Here is a 17583-nt window from a genome sequence, read left to right on the forward strand (position 1 = left end):
GAGGCAAAATAAGAATTCTTCCAGAACTCAAGGATGTTCAGATGAGAAGGGCTGCATTGTATGTGGAAAACAATGGACGTGTAACAAGGAAGGAGGCTTCAATTTTCAAAATTTTCAAAATTTCTTTTGAAGGAAACAGGCCAGAGGTATCTGAGCCAACAGAGGTAAATATATAAGCTTTTCCAAATATGATCGATTAGGGGGAATTCTTCCATTAAGTGGATAACAGCTATCCAAGAATTACAAAAAATTTCAGCTGTGAAAAGGTGGAGTGTTGATCAGAAAAATAAAATCTATTCTTATAAATTGCCACTTGGTAAAACAATTGATTAATTTTCAATATTTCTCCCATGCCCAAGAACTTCTTTGGAGTTAGTGAGCCATTACTGGAGAACAAAGTGGTATCATTGAGCATTGAATTACATATCATCTGCAAAACACTTTTTCTATAAAACAAAATCCAAGCTTGACTAGTCTATTAGAGATGTCCTTTCTAAAGATGATCTGTGAAACAATAGTGCTGTGACAAATGTTCTGTGCAAAAGCTCACACACATTCAGACATATATATATATATAAAGATTCTGCAGTCAGATATGTTTAAGAAATACTGCATTCTGTAAGTTTTTTATATTCCTGAAGAACATTAACATATTAAAGGCTCTGAGAAGTCCTGAAATAAAGACTTTCTTTGGTTTCATTCAGATCTTTATCTATCCAACTAATTTTATTATTACATATTTTTTTTTCCCTGAACCTATTAACATCCTCTTCTCTGAAGCACACTTTGGGAAATGCTGTATTAGAGTTCACTGAGCTGGTGAATATGCATTTTCATGAAGCGGAACTAGTAGATGTAATCTCAGCCCCAAGCTTATTCCCTTGCACATAGGAATTGGTTAATGGAAGATTTGGGCTGTTAATTATAATTTAATTAAAATTTCAGACTTTCAGAAAGTGTGCAATAATCTACATGATATTTATAAATTAATATACAAAAAACTCTATTATTCCCAACAATGAAAGGACAGAGGATAGCAGATATGTTTCTATCTACAAATGTGAAGAATGGGAGTCACCAAAGGTTGAGTCTTGATGTGGGGACTTGACTAATTCATTATTCTTTTAAATAATTTGGAATATGGAATGATTTGCATATTCCAAGACTGAAGATACACATAGTTTTGTTAGGACAATTCAAGCCAGGACTAGGTGAGGTGAATGAGATACACTCTCAAGCACAAAATATACGGGGCAACAAAAAACTCAGTAATCAAGACACATAATATTTTAATTAATATTATTAAAAATCAAAATTTATGCAAAGAAACACATGAAAAACAAAATATCAATGTTTTAAATAAAGACAGGATTAATGTTACAGGTTTTTGCTTTTGCCTTAGGCACCAATATGGCTCAGTACAGCACTTAGGATAACAAAGTACCAGGAGACAAATAGCAGAAAGAAAGAAGCACTTAAATGGGAGTCCAAATTAGTTCTGATCCTTTCTGCCAATAAATAGCCATGTAACTTTAGAAAAATCTATCAATGTACCATGTCTCTGTTTATTATCTATAGAGAGAATTGCGTTTCTCAAATTGTTCTGAGAAGCATTTGTTCAATGAGATGTTAATAGGTGTTCAGGAAAAAAAAGGACAGATAGTAATTTGATATCAAATATGTTTGGGAAGAGCTGTATTAAATTTGGTCAGATTTCTTCACTGCAGGACTTCCCAGAACTTTTAACATGCTAATATATTTCCTGATTGTCTTATAAGAAAACAGAGTATGCAACAAATAGAACATTTAATATCATCTCATGCAGAGTATGCAAAATGCTGGACCACATGATTTAAGTTCCCTCCTCCTTGTAAAACTTTAAAATTCTAAAGTGATATTTTTAGAGGTCATGTGCTTAGAGGAAATAGGAATTTAGTACAAATGAAAACTTTATAGAAAAAATAATTTAACTATGCTTACAGAGATCTATATTTCTGCAAACATTTGCAGCGTAACGAAGTGACTTCATATTCAAGTTCCCTAAAAACAGAGGATCTACCTGTTGGCTTCAACAGCCAAAAATATATGTTAGACTGGGGCTGCAGTTTTGGTATTGAAATCTGACAAAAGACATGTGAAGGATGGAAAATGAAAAGGGTAGAAAATGAAACACCATAAGCAGATGAGAGTAGATGGGAAAGGTTATTTTATGGGAATATGTATTTTTAAAGATGCTTCAGTATGTACATATGAAGTTTGAGAATCAATGTTAAAAAGAATTATCAACCATAAAATACATATACGTATATATATATATGTGTGTGTGTGTGTGTGTGTGTACACATACACAGAAATAGACATAGATACATATGGATGTATGTATATGAACAAATGGGTATTGAAATTTGAAATGAATACTTTTAAGGCATAAGATAAATTCATACTCAGAGGTGATAAAATGACGTCACCCTCAAGAAATTATATCAACAGCTTACAGAATGCTTTAGAAAAAAATAATGAAAAACAGATCTATGGTAAGTTAGTAATACATTTACCAGTTTTTTTGGAGGAGCTTGATATGGAATAGTACAACTAAATATTATACAAAGTGTCTCTTGGAACCTGCATCCAAAACAAACTACTGAATTGGAATTTTCATGAATCTCAACGTAGATATTACTTTTTATCTTATCTTTAAACTTTGTGAGAATTCCAATTGTTTTCTTCTATAACCCCCAGTGCATTCTGTCAGTCTATAAATACCACATCTAAGGTTTTCAGCTCACTCTCTCAAACTCCATTTTCATCAACACTTGACCCCAGAGGACCTATAATCCATTGGTTCTACCAGATTTTCATGGTCCTTATCATCCTTATGTCCCTACTTTCCTCCTTACACAGCTACCTTCCTCAGCCAGTTATATTTACTCCCTCACATACACTTCCAACTCCCTTGCTCCTCTTTTAATTCATCATACCAGATGGCAAAACAACCAACCTGGTTAAATGCAACTCTGCTCATTCTGGCATGCACATTTGCATTGAGTGAAGCTGGAGAAACACACACACACACATACACACACACAATGCTTTCTGAACTCACTTTACACGTATGATCACAAACCTCAACTGTGTTCCAAATGCTCGATGGCACTATATTTCCATTCACTCTCTCCATCACCTAGAATAATGATTTATTCATACCTCTTCCTCCTACGATTCTCCAGTATTTCCTCCCCCATGTTAAATCTCAGCAATAATTTTGCTTTGTTTAGAATTTCCAAACAAGAGAATTTCCATAAGAGAATTTCCTTAAGTTTATCCCATTTTCTTCATAATTTTATCAACTTGCTTTTGTGACAATATATTTTGTCTTTTCTTCTATTACTGTGGATGAATTGTCCTTACTCCTACGTGAAGCCAACTCCTCCATTTGTCCACTGGATTGCATCACATAGGGCCTCATCGATTACTTATTCAAACAGTTCTTTCCTTTCTCTTGTATCACTCATTTTCTTCTCTCTACAGCTTTCCCACCTCTTGTCTCCAGTTCTCCTTCCAGCTTCTGCCCAATTTCTCTCCTTCCTTTTACAGCAAAATTCCTCCTTTGAAGACATCTACTCTCGCTTTGTCCTCCCATTTGCATCTGAACCCACTCCAAAGAAACTTTTGCCACTATCCAGTATACCAAACCTGGGTCACCAATGAACTCTATTTTGACAAATCCAATGGTCAACTCTTGTTATCCCATTATATTTCAGCTATCAGTAAAATTTGACAGTTTTGATATCCAAACCACCATTATCTCCCACCTAGATTATTACAAAAGCCTCTCAACTTCTTCTCCTTGACCTCACATTGTCCCCTACAGTCTATGCCTAACTGCAACCAGAGGAATTCTGTGAAAAGGTAAAATATAGTCATGAGTCACTTAATGACAGGGATGCCTTCTGAGAAATGAGTTGTTGTGTGAACATCATAGACTGTACTTACACATACCTAGATGGTATAGCCTACTACACACCTAGGCTATACCATATAGCCTATTGACTAGGCTTCAAACCCATACAGCATGTTACTTTAATGAATACTCTAGGCAATTGTAACACAATGGTATTTGTGTATATAAACATATCTAAACATAGAGACGGTACAGTCGAAATATGATATGAAAGATAAAAACATGGTACACCTGTATAGGGTACCTATCATGGATGGAGCTTGCAGGACTGAAAGTTACTCTGGGTGAGTCAGTGAGTGAGTGGTGAGTGAATGTGAACTAGGACATCATTGGACACTACTACAGACTTTATAAACACTGTACACTTAGGCTACACTCAATTTATAAAAAAATACTTTTCTTTCCTCAATAATAAATTAACATTAGCTTACTATAACTTTTCTACTTTATAAACTTTTAATTTTTTTTAACTTTTTGATTCTTTTGTAATAACCTTTAGCTTAAAACACAAACACATTGTACACCTGTACAAAAATATTTTCTTTCTTTATATCCTTATTTTATAAATTTTTTCTATTTTTAAAATTTTTTTTTACTTTTAAACTTTTTTCTTAAAAACTAAGACACATTAGCCTAGGCCTCCACAGGGTCAGGATCATCAACATCACTGTCTTCCTCCTCCATATCTTGTCCCACTGGAAGGTCTTCAGGGGCAATAACATGCATGGAGCTGTCATCTCCTATGATAACAATGTCTCCTTCCGGAATACCTCCTGAAGGACCTCCCTGAGGCTCTTCTTGAGGAGGTGTCACTCCTTTCAGAAATAGGTCCATGGTGGTTTGCTTGGTTTGTTTCCTTTTTTCATCACAGATTTGCTTGTAAGCAGATAATGCACCATGAACATTTCTCTCTATTAACAAAAACTTTCGGTGTTGGGGTCCTTGTTTTTAAACTTTTAAGGAGCTTGCTGAGATCTGCAAAAGCTTCTGCTAAACCCTTTACTGTGAATTTTCTTGGGAGATCTTTTTTTTCTTCTCCTGCAGTTTCTTTTTCTCTCGCATCTTCTTCAGCTATGCATTCCTATTCCAGGAACTCCCCATTAGTCACTTCCTCAGCAACCACCTCCATGAGCTCCTCAATGTCATCCTCATCCACGCCCAGGTTAAAGTTGTTTGCTGTCTCAGGCACAGCCTTGTTGATTTTTGCAACCTCTTCATCCTTTACAAATCCTTTGAAGTCATAGACAAACCTATTCAGTGTCTTCTTCCAGATGCCATATACTCCTTGGTGACATCAACCCAAGCCCAAGCAAGGTTCTTGATACAGTCTTAGATGTTGTAATCCTTCTAGAATCGCATCAGTGTCTTCATCAGTTGTGGCAATAGCCTGGGCAGAGGTCTTCCTCAGGTAGTAGGTCTTAAAAGATGCTATAACCCCCTATTTCATTGGTTGGATCAAAGAGGTGTTGTTTGGAGAGAAAACACCACTTGGATATTGGGATGAAGATTACCAATAAAAGGAGGATGTCTGGAAGCATTATCAACAATAAGCAAAATCTTGAAAGGTATGCTATTCTCCAAACAGTATTTCATTTAGCTGGCATAGCAATTCAGGAGGGCATCTTGGAAGAGGAGCTGCGCCACCCATCACTTTTTATAGCTCCTGTAATACACTGGTAGTGTGTACTTATTGATATGCTCGAAGGCCTTGGGGTTCTCACTGTGCCAAATCACAAAGGGTTTCAATTTGTAGCTTACAATATTGCCACAAGCAAAACTGTTATCCTGTCCTTAAAAGCCTTGAAACTTGGCATTGACTTGGCCTCCTTATGGATGAAAGTCCTTTCAGACATCTGTTTCCATAATAGGGAGGTCTCATCTATATTGAATATTTGCTCTTGCAAATAATTTTCCTCCACAATCAGTTTCCAAAAGTTATTCAGCCGCCTTCACAACAGCTCTCAGACTTACCACTCACTTCCACATTATGTAACGAATAACGAATTCTTGAGTTTAAACCATCCAGCACTAGCAGTAGATTCAACATTGTAGTCAGGTCCAGCCTTTTCTTTCAACATCACAAACAAATTTTCGCTTTGGCAGTGATTGTCATGGTGCCAAAAGGGACATGCTTCTGTATCTGCTCTTCAAGCCAGGTCATTAGATTCTCCATGTCTGATATAGGCCCTTCTCAAATTTTTGTTAGTCTCACTGCTTTCAATGAAACAGAACTTTTAACAGCTTCTGTCATGTTGTTCCTGTTCTTCCACAGCATAGTTACGGTGGAATGGGACATGCCAGACTGGTGAGCAATAACCATCACTGATTTTCTGCCTTCATAGTCCTTAACCACTTTTAATTTTGTTTCCAGGTCAATCACTCAATGTGATCTCTTACTGGAAATATTAGCAGTGGATTTTATGCTTAGGGGCCATGATAATTAAATCATGAGATTAAATCAAGCACAAGAGAAAATGATGCAATCGAGAGACGAGGTAAACACGAGATGTATGAGGCTGCTGCTGGTGTAATATGGCATACTGTTTGACAGTACACTTTTTTTAATAAGTAGAAAGAGTATACTCTAAAATAACAATAAAAAGTATAGTACAGTAAATGCATACTCCAGTAACATAGTCATTTACCATCATTATCAAGTATCATGTACTGTACATAATTGTATGTGCTGTACTTTTATACAACTGGCAGCTCAGCAGATTTGTTTCCACCAGCATCACCACAAACGTGAGCAACGGATTGCGACATTACGTTAGGACAACTATGACATCACTAGATGATAGGAATTTTTCTCTGTTATAATCTCATGGGACCACTGTCGTATATGTGGCCCATCCTTGACTGAAACATCGTTACGTGGTGCACGACTATATACCATCACACTTTTATGTTCGAATTTTTCTATCTTAGTGTAAAAGCCAAAGACTTCGTAATGTATAGGGTCCTGTCTGATCTGGTCCCCTGTCACCTCTTTGACCTTATCACCTATCCCTTCTCTTCCACCCCCCCCGACCCATCTCATTACATTATAACCGCATTGGCCTCTCCGGTATTCCTTGAACAAACCTGGCATGAGCCTGGCACTGCCTTTGAATTTGCTCTTTCTTCTGCCTCTAATACTCTCAACTTTAACATTCACATGATTTGGTTTCTCCCTTCCTTCAGGTCTTTAGTCACCTTTCACCTTCTCAGTGACCAATTCCCTGGACACTGTCTCTAAAATTGTGCACGCACACACACACACGCACACACACACTTGACATACTTCCTATACCGCTACTCTGGTTCTCTCCACTGCCCTTATCATTATCTAACATACTATACGTTTACATATTATTTTTTTTAAAACATATTTTACTTATTATTTTGTTCATTATACACTTTACTTATTTAGAATGCGAGCTCCAAGAGGGCAGGTTTTTCTTCTTTGGTCTATTCACTGCTGTATCCCCAGCACCTAGAACAGGGCTGGAACATAATGGGTACCCGAAAGGTATGAGTTGACTAAATTAAATGAATGAATAACAACCTCATTTGAGTTTAAAGTGTTCAGCTAATTATAATAATTAAATAACTCACTCAAAGCTAATATATAATATTCTAGTGAGCATAATTGGAAATAGTATAAGAGATACTCAGTTCTCCTATTCTACTTTTATATTGCCTCTCAAGTTTTTGGAAAACTTGAGCCATTGCATACAAAGTTTTCTTTTTTATGTTATCAAACATGCCTATTTATTCTTTTCTGGCAACTGGATTTCCATTCTTGCTTAAGAAGGCCTCTCGCAGAAACCCAGGTTGTATATATAATCTCTAAGATATTTGTACAGACTCTTTATAAAACCATCTGGAATTTATCTTGTACATGTTGCATCATAGCAGTTCAATTTATTGAGTAATTACTCCTATTTATATTCCCATTCATTTAGTTTTCCACATATAGTTTAAGATCATTTTACCCAATTCCCATAATAATTCTGTTTGGATTCTAATTGGAATTTAATTAAATTTAATAATCAATATTTGAAGAATTAACATTTTTACCATATTAACTCAAGACTAACAAATGAGATGGGTTCATAGTTCTCTAATTTATACTCTTCTTATCAAGTTTTGGGTAGATTTCTGTCACTGTTTATATTTTATAACGATTTAATCACAATGGAATTGCATTCCTTGGATTTGAATAAAACTCAGCCATAAAACAATCTTGTTCTGGTGACTTTTCCCCCCAATTTATAAATTATTAAATATTTCACGCAAAATAAAGAATATAAACAGCCATGGACCCATCATCAAGCTAAACAAAGAAACATTTCTAAAACATTGAAAACCCCTGTGTGCCTTCACATGCACAAGCCCTTCTTCCAACTCAGAAGTAACCGCTTTCCTGAAATTAGGATGTACTAATTTTATGGTTCTTCTTCTTAGTTTTATGACTTTCATATTGATGTGTAAGATATATTGTTTAATTTGGCATGGATTCAAATATTATTTGACAGGAATAATATCACATGTATTTTTCCACAATATGGTATTTCCAGTCATTTGTTTGAGAAAGTCATTCGTATTGTTGTGCATATTTATAATTCATTAATTTTTCACTGAGTTATAGTATTGTACTATAGTATTATACTACAATTTATTTAGGTGTTATTTAACCATTCTCTATTGATGGATACTTACTGCATTCCTAGTTTTTTGTTGTTAATGATAATGATGATTTTGCTTTTACAAATAATTATTTTATGAATATTGTTTTACATGTGCCCTGGTTGACAAGTGTATACATCCATTAACCACAGCCTCAATCAAATTATGGAACATTTTCATTTCCTTAGAAAGCTCTCATTATCCTTTCCAGGGACAGTCATTGTTCTGATTTCTACCACCATGAATTCATCTTGTATGTTCCTGAACTTCATATAAATGAAGTCATATAGAAAGTACTCTTTACTGTCTGGAATTTGTATGTAGCTCCTTCTTAGTTAAAAAAAAAAAAAAATCAGATTCATCCATGTTTTGGGATATTTCATTAATTTGTTACTTTTATACTGCTGAGTAGCAATCCACCTTATGAATATATCATAATTTGTTCACAAATTCACATATTATTAGTTATTTTGTTGATTTCAGGTTTTAGGTATCATGAGTAAAGCTGCTACATAAATCCTTGTACAAATATTTTATGAATATATGTTTTTAATTCACTTGGGTAAATATACAGAATTGGAATTGCAAATAGTTTTCCTAGGTAGCTGTACCTTTTTACACTCCCACCGGGAATTTAAGTACCCATTGCTCTGAAACTTTGCTAACAATTGACATTATCAGTCTTATTTTTTTGTTGTTGTCATGGGTGTGAAGGAATGTCCCATTGAGTTTTAATTTGCATTTCCCTGGTGGAAAAAAAATGTTGATCAAATTTCCTTATTCTTTTTAGCTTGTATATCCTATTTTGCGAATGGTTTGTTCAATTTTTTTTAACTTAAAGGGTAAAATCCTTTTATTTTAAAGGATTATCTTTTTATTACTAATTTTTAAGTGTATTTTACGTATTTGACATACATATCTTAACAGATATATGTATTGCATATATTTATCCCAAGTTCATGTGTTGGCTTCTATTGTATTTATAGTGTCTTTCAAAGAACAGAATTTTTGTTTTGAGGTGCAAATATTTTTCACAGTATGTAGTCCATGATGTTATCACAAATGAAAGTGCCTTATATAGTTTTCCAAGGTAAATCTTTAATTGCCTTTCCAAACTCTTCTTCATTAGTCGAGTACTTTTTGGAAATTTTATATCTGCGAGACATTAATCATCTTTTCTGCCATATATTTCTATGGAGCTGTACCTGGTATTATCTCATAATTTTACGTCTATTTTATATATGTAATTATTTCTTCTTTCACATTTTTTATCTTTTTTCCTTTTACTCACTTTTATTCTTAATATCTCATGAGGTAATTCCCACTTCATTACAGGTGTTAAACAGTTTTCATTTTATCTTTTACTACTTTCTATGTTCCACTTTATTGATTTCAAATTTTAACTTTAGCATGTCCTCTTTCTATTTTACTGTTTTATTGTTTTTCTAATTTCATGAAATAATTTATAAATTGTTTTGTTTTTCTTTTTTATTAAGACATTTATAGTACATTTTCCTCTGAGTAGAGCTTTTGCTGTGTCCCTACGATTTTGTCATAAAGAGGTTTTTTTTTTTGCTCTCTAGAGACATCATAAGTTCCATTTTTTTAGCTTGATCCAATAATTATACAATTTCCAAATAATTCAAATAACATTTGTTTATATTTTCATTATGCTTTATTTACTTATTTGATAATAATCAAAGAGCAGGACTCATAAAAATTCCTCTGTTTTAAATTTCTTAGGGTTTCCTTGTGACCAAGCATGGACAGATTTTTGCAAATTCTCCAGAACATCCAAAATAAGTATCTTCCCTTTTCAAGAGATAAAACTTCTATATATAGCTAATATGCAACATTATTGATTTTATTATTTAATTTATTTCTTTTATAACTATTTTTTTCCTGTCTTTCTCCCAACTTGAAAGAGGATAATTGAAATATCTCTTTCCAACCAGATTCAGTTATTTTGTGCTTTATTGACTACAAGATCATGGCAGATCTTCATCAATGATGCATGTTATCATTACTTGGTATCTTCATTTTCATGGATTGCGACATGTATGATATGACCACTGACATTTCTACCTTCTTTACTTTTGCCTCGTGTTTCTTTGCCCATCCCTTTATTTTTAAACTTTATTTACTGCACTGCCTTAAATGTGTCTCTTATATTCTCTTGTGTATTTTAACTCAGCCTATATAGTGAGAAAATTCTGTCCATTCACATTTAGTATTGTCTTATAAATTTCACTTTGTTGCTTCTACCTTAATTATGTATTTCTCACATAATGAATTTTCCTTTTTTCTCATTTGATCACATTGTTTTCATTCCACTTTATTCTTGAGAATTTGAAAGTAATACTACAATTTACCATATTATTGATGTTATCCTCCTTTTCGTATTTGCATAATCAGGCATATATTTCTCTATCATGATTAGAAAAGAAAATGCTAGATATTTTTCCCACTCAGATGCACTCTTATGTAATCAAAATGCTTTACTTTCTTTCCCCAAGACTTCTTTCCCACTGCAGGGAGATTAGCTCAGAGGAATAAATTTATTTCCTCCCACTCCTCTCTTCTTTTCCCTTCTGCACAAAGAGGAGAAATTTGGAAGAATTTTACTTCCTTACTTCTTCCCCTGCTCATTCTTGCCTCCAACCCTAAGCTCTAGATTTTGTTGAGATAGTTACATATTTTTAATTTAATATTGTTATCAAAATTTCCTTCACAGAATACCCATTCTTTTTCAAGAGTCTTAATTTATCATTTATATTACACATTCCCAGACAGTTAATTTACCCATTTGGATAGAACAGTATATTACAAGTTTTATTGATCCCAGGATTTCCTCTCTTCTTTGTCACCCCTGTCTTGAGATTTCTCTTTTGTTCATTTTATTTAGAGCTTTTAAGCAAACCCCACAGAAGTAGTACATGCATACATTAGTAATATTCTTGGACATTTTGCATATATTCAAGTGTCTTTTTCCCACCCTCACATGTGAGTAACAAAATTCTTGGGATGGTATATAATTATACCAGAAATATGCATTTTTTCCAAAGTCAGAATTCAAAAACTGGGTACATTTTAGTCAAAAGACTAAGCTTTTAACTTAGTGCTATTTTCCTCTTTTAATCTCTCTCCTAATACCTTTAATAATCAGTTATAAAATTTATGTAAAATAGAATTTCAATGTCAACAAAATAATAAAACACTAATAAACTATTTAAACCAAACCATGAGATCACCTAACAAATAATTTAGTTTTTATGACTAAATTTTAACCTTTATATTACTTTATTACATATAGTAACATAAAATATACTGTATGTTATACTCTATATAGCAATATAAAAAATATAATATTAATATATAATATAATATATTTACTATATCACTATATTATAGTTTTTAAATTTTATATTACGGAAATCTTTACAATATTATTTGAATAAACAGACATAGCTTGTTCTTAGATATAACAATAAAGTTTTAAATGATATCAATTCTTTCTTAAAATTAATTTATATAGTTAATGTAATTCTAATCAAAGTTTGAAAGAGCAATTTCCTGAACTTGGTATCCTGCCTATTTATTTTAACAGATTTATTTTCCTATTTTTTAAAGCAAAATGGCAAAATGATCCTAAAATTCACCTGCAAAAGTCACTAGTAAGGATAGATGTGTTAATCAGCACTCATACTTCATATCACAATCCAAAGTTATTCCATAAGTATAAAGGTGTTAGATGACAAAATAAAAACTAGAGGAAAATTCTATCAGTTTACCATTCAATTCTCTAGATGGGCGCAGACTCCAAACATAAGTGCAAGTAAAGAAAATAATAGAAAACTCCAAAGATTTGAGTTTGGTCAAAATTAAGTATAGCAAATATGTATATATATATAAAAATTAAAAGGCAAACAATATTTGAGAAAACTTCTTAGAAATACAAAAAGAGATTTATAATATCAATATATGATAAATTCTTGCCAATCAATGAGGCAAGCTCAATAGAGCTATTATGATGTGAGAAGGAATAGAAATGCTTAATAAGCATATGAAACATATTCTACCACATTTGCAATCAAATAAATGCAAATTAAAGCAAAATACTCTTTTTATCTATTATATCAGCAAAGATTTCTCTAGTAATAACTTTTTTTTTAGTATTATACTAGTTGTATGAGGGGGAACCAAAAATAAGGCATAATCTCAATCTACTGGTAGACGTTTAAGTTGAAATAGTTTTGTTGGATATCAGTTTTATACTCATAGTTACACTTTTGGGCATTTATTTTGTAGAAGTATGTGGTGAAGCAAACCAAAGATTTATGAATGAGAATATTGATTGTAACATCACCTAAGGCAACAAAACACTGTAAACAACCTAAATGCCCAACAATAGGGGAAGGATTAAATTAATTTTGGCACATACATTTGTTGAAATATCATAGAGTCATTTAAAATCATATTTTAGATATTTAATGTAATGGAAAAACAATCAAAAAATAAAGTTAACTTTAACAAAGCAGAATATACAGCTCAATATTTATAAGATTTGCAATTTGATTAAAACAGTATATATGCACAGATAAAAGACAATATACTAAATGTTAGCAATGCTTTATACTCAAGGATGTTACTAAAGATATTTTCATTTTTCTCTTTAAACATTTTTCTATATTAGAAATTTCCTACAACAAACAGCCATTAGAAAAATATTTAATATCAGAAAGATTGTCAATACAAAGTGGTTAGTGGCAAATCATGGAAATAGATCAGCATCTAGAACATAATCGCTCTTCAATAAATATTTATTGAATGAATGATTAGCACTCAAAATTAATTCTTTTACATTTTATTGTCTTTTCTCTTTCTCAATCTTTTGTTTCCTCATACTTTGTTTCTATATCCTGATTTCTTGAAGTAATTTCTCCACGATCTCTCTAAATACTTTTTATCCTGTTGACCACTGTTTTGTAATCATTTTTGTAAATGATTTAACCAATAACAATATTTTGAGGAATTCTATATATTGTGATCATATATCAAAGATAAAAATTGCAGCCCACTTTTATGTACATGTTATTCAGTCTTTATGGAAAAAAACCATTAAAATAGTCATAAAAAGTGCCAAAGGGAAAACCGAAGTCAAGGGCCAAGTATAAGAAGAGAATACTTAGGTGTCTGGGAAGTTCTTACTCTCTAAGATGGGATGAACAGAGGAGGTAAGATATCCTGAGCTTCTAAATTCCTAATTTTTATAAAATAAAGTGACAAAAGAAATAGCAATGGAGTGATACTATAGATTGAATGTTTGTGTCCCCCCAAAATTCGTATGATGAAACTTAATCCCCAATAGGATGGTATTTGGAAATGGGGCCGTTGGGAGGTGATTAAGTCATGAGGGGGGACCCCTCATGAATGGGATTAGTACCCTTATAAAAGAGACCCCAGAGAATTCTCTTTGCCCCTCCTGCATGTGAGGACACAGTGAGAAGACAACTGTCCATGAACCAGGAATTGGGCTCTCACGAGACACCGAATCTGCTGGCACTTTGATCTTGGACTTTCCAGCCTGGAGAACTAGGAGAAATAAATTTCTGTTGTCTATAAGCTACCCATTTTATGGTATTATAGCAGCCTGAACAAACTAAAACAAGTGATATTTAATTTTTAATGTGATTAGAAGTATTTTGCTTTGGGCCGGCCCCGCGGCTTAGCGGTTAAGTGCCTGCGCTCTGCTACTGGCGGCCCGGATTCGGATCTGGGTGCGCATCGACGCACCGCTTCTCCGGCCATGCTGAGGCTGCGTCCCACATACAGCAACTAGAAGGATGTGCAGCTATGACATACAACTATCTACTGGGGCTTTGGGGGAAAAAAAAGGAGGAGGATTGGCAATAGAAGTTAGCTCAGAGCCAGTCTTCCTCAGCAAAAAGAGGAGGACTAGCACAGATGTTAGCTCAGGGCTGATCTTCCTCGCACACACAAAAAAAGAAGTATTTTGCTTTGACCTTAACTTTGATGAAAAGTTAAAATACCAGATTCAAATGAACTATACAAAAGCGTGCATTATAAGTCTTTCCTGTTTTTTATCTAAGAATGGCAGTATATCAGACTTCTTGGTTTTAAGTACAATAGATTTAACAAATCCATAAAAGCAAGTCCCCTATCTTGCCAAAATACAAAGCAGTTTGGGAAAAATAGCCATAAGTGATGCTTAAAATTTTTCTTAAGAATCTTCAATAAAATCATAGATAAAATAAGAACACTGGAGTTTACTGAAGATAAAAAATATTTATCAAATATTTTCCACCCCACTTACCAAATGCAGATAATTGATTTCAGCGCAGATGTGGTTCTTAGCATTGCCCAAGCTGTAAATTCTTAATTATGCAGCAAAGTTGAACCTGAAAAGTAAAACAAAGAAACATGTACAACCTAAATGTCAAATGTAAAAGTAAGGCCTGTTTTATGGAAAACAACTGGCATTTCTCATTTTATCAAAAAAGAAGCAGACTTACAAACTGATCCATATAATATTTCCTTATAAATATAAAAAAAAAGCACAATCATTGTCTTTAGTTTTTCTCTTAGCTGTTCAAGTCTGAATCTGACAGATGTGGGTTAAATGTGTCTATTCCATTTTCAAAAAACAAATTCTTTTAATTGCTAGACTATCCCAACAGATATTTATAACATTACCATTTCACCACAGTGCATCACGATATTTCTTTTAACTACCATTTGCATCTTCATACACTCTAACATTTTTTTCATTTCTACTGGTCCTACTCTAGCAACGTAATATGCTGTAGTGGTTTTAAACTCAAGACTTACTAAATTAATTCCCAGTTGTCTTCATAAATACTCTAGAGTATTAGAGGGATGGAGACTACATAAACTATAAAACAGTATTAGGAGTATCTAGTGAAATATCTACTCTTTATGATATTTTACAAAATTATTCAACGTCACTTAAAGCTTCCTGATGGCGTCTTTATAGAGACTGCTACTTTAAAAGGAATTTAAAAATGCAGTAAAAAGCAGGAATATTTTAATTTTGTGCAGTAGGCATCAAGTAGAAAGATGATTTACAGCTATTTTTCAAGGAATATTTCAAGATGTGCCCAACTTTCTTCCCTTAATGTGTACTTTTGAAATAAAAATCTCGAAATATTGTATGAAACCTTCTCCTTTATTCAAAGAGGGAAATGTGATTTTGTGTGAGTGTGTGTGTATGTGTGTGTGTGTGTGTGTATAAGCGAGCTTATAAGTATGAAAGAGAGAGAGAGAGAGAGAGGGAGAGGTAAAGGAGAAATGGAGAGCAAGAAATCAAAAGAAAATGAAAAAAGAAAAATAAAAGAGAAGTCAAATGAAAAAATAAAACATTGTGTCCACTTAATGTTTTTAAGAAAGTTAAAGTCAAAGCACATTAACGCCCCCAAAAAAGATGTTTCATTGTCTCTAATTCATCTGTATGCTTTTTAAATTTATACCTCTTGACAGAAGCCAAATCAGCCAAACACTGGCCTAAGGTAACTTTTCATCCTGTCTTGAAATTTCAAAATTCTACAGGTAACATTGGACTTGAGTCCTTCTAGGGCCCAGAAGCAAATAGGCATTCCCCAGGTTGTTGAAAAAGAAAAGATTCAGTGTGAATCAAAAAGGAAATGAATGTAAAAAGGAGGGCAAAGAATGTCCCACATACAGCTTGCCACTGTTGTTGGGTCTATTTTTCTTCTGCTGGGTCAGTGACCTCAGTGCTGGCTACTGTCAGGTAAAATGGTCTGACTGCCACCTGTTTTCCCCAAACCCTTGACCCTTACTCAGCTGGCAGCACTGACAGGCCCTCATGAAGCTCATAGCAACAGAGTCAAGGAAATGGGCAGCTGCCAAGGGAATTTTGCCATACTGTCTGACTAACCACTTATATATTATCTCTCACCTCATTTGTAATGGAGAGAAATGCATTTTAAAATTGAAGAGCAGTATTGATTAGTCTAAAAACCTTTAAATTGGGTTTCAAGATATCACAACTTTATTCACTGTCACATGTCAGCAATGTGACCTTGTAAAATATTTGAGCCTTTCTGTAAAAGCATTCAGGTTTTTGTACCTCAGTTTTAATACATATCCCAAGAGCAAAGAGTGAGCCAGTTTTATTCTTATAGGTTTTATAAATTTGCATAGAAATTCTAAATTTTCAGTAGAACAGAAGTTACTGAACTCTATTCAAAGAAGTGAAAGAATAAATGTTCCTTCCTAAATTGAAACATATATGAAATGTTGAGACGCTGCCACTTAATCATTTGAGTTGCTCCAATCATTTTATTTACTTTTTTCAGACTCATCTTTGCAAAAGACAGCCAGGCTATGTATGTGGCATATGGATTTAGTTCTTATGATGGCTAAACTACCAAGAAAACATGCTAGTTTGGTTATTTTGATCATATCGATATGAATTTAAGTGTTGGGCATGAATTTATATAAGGTGCATGACAATTTAATGCTATAATCAGCATTGAAAAAAAGAACTCTCTCTCAGGAAAGCAGTCTTTTGAAGATAAATTACAATATTTTCATGTTAAGTAACTGCCCCAAATTATGGAGAAAGAGGAGAATTGGAAATGAAGAAACTAGAAAAGACCATAAGAAATTAAGAGCCTTACAAGGATTAGTGTCCTAACAGCAGTGTGACAGGAGAATCTTTGTTCCAGCTGCCTGTCTTTGCGCCAGGTTTAAGAGCCCCTCCCTACATCCTAAGGGCTAAAATCAGAGTCAGAACAATGGGCAGGAATAGGGGCCAGCCTTGGGCAATTCTCTAGCCAAGAAGCAGATCATCAGCCAGCACTCTAGCCTTTGTGGTCGGTTTGATTAGCAAGACCTGAAATGTGTTCAGTAGAGCCCAAGACCTGCCCTTTTTGGCAATGAGAAAGTTT

General features: G+C 33.6%; 1 long non-coding RNA gene across 2 annotated transcripts in view; it reads right to left on the bottom strand.

The window, feature by feature from the left end:
- LOC131420512 (uncharacterized) overlaps positions 1-17583 on the bottom strand; it is an 81460-nt gene that overhangs the window by 5360 nt on the left and 58517 nt on the right. For both annotated transcript variants that reach the window (XR_009223550.1, XR_009223551.1), the window contains one exon: positions 14967-15051. This is a non-coding gene — a long non-coding RNA (uncharacterized LOC131420512). The remainder of the gene's footprint in view (positions 1-14966; positions 15052-17583) is intronic.

Source organism: Diceros bicornis, chromosome 23 (genome assembly GCF_020826845.1).
Source record: "Diceros bicornis minor isolate mBicDic1 chromosome 23, mDicBic1.mat.cur, whole genome shotgun sequence".
NCBI classification, from domain to species: Eukaryota; Metazoa; Chordata; class Mammalia; order Perissodactyla; family Rhinocerotidae; genus Diceros; species Diceros bicornis.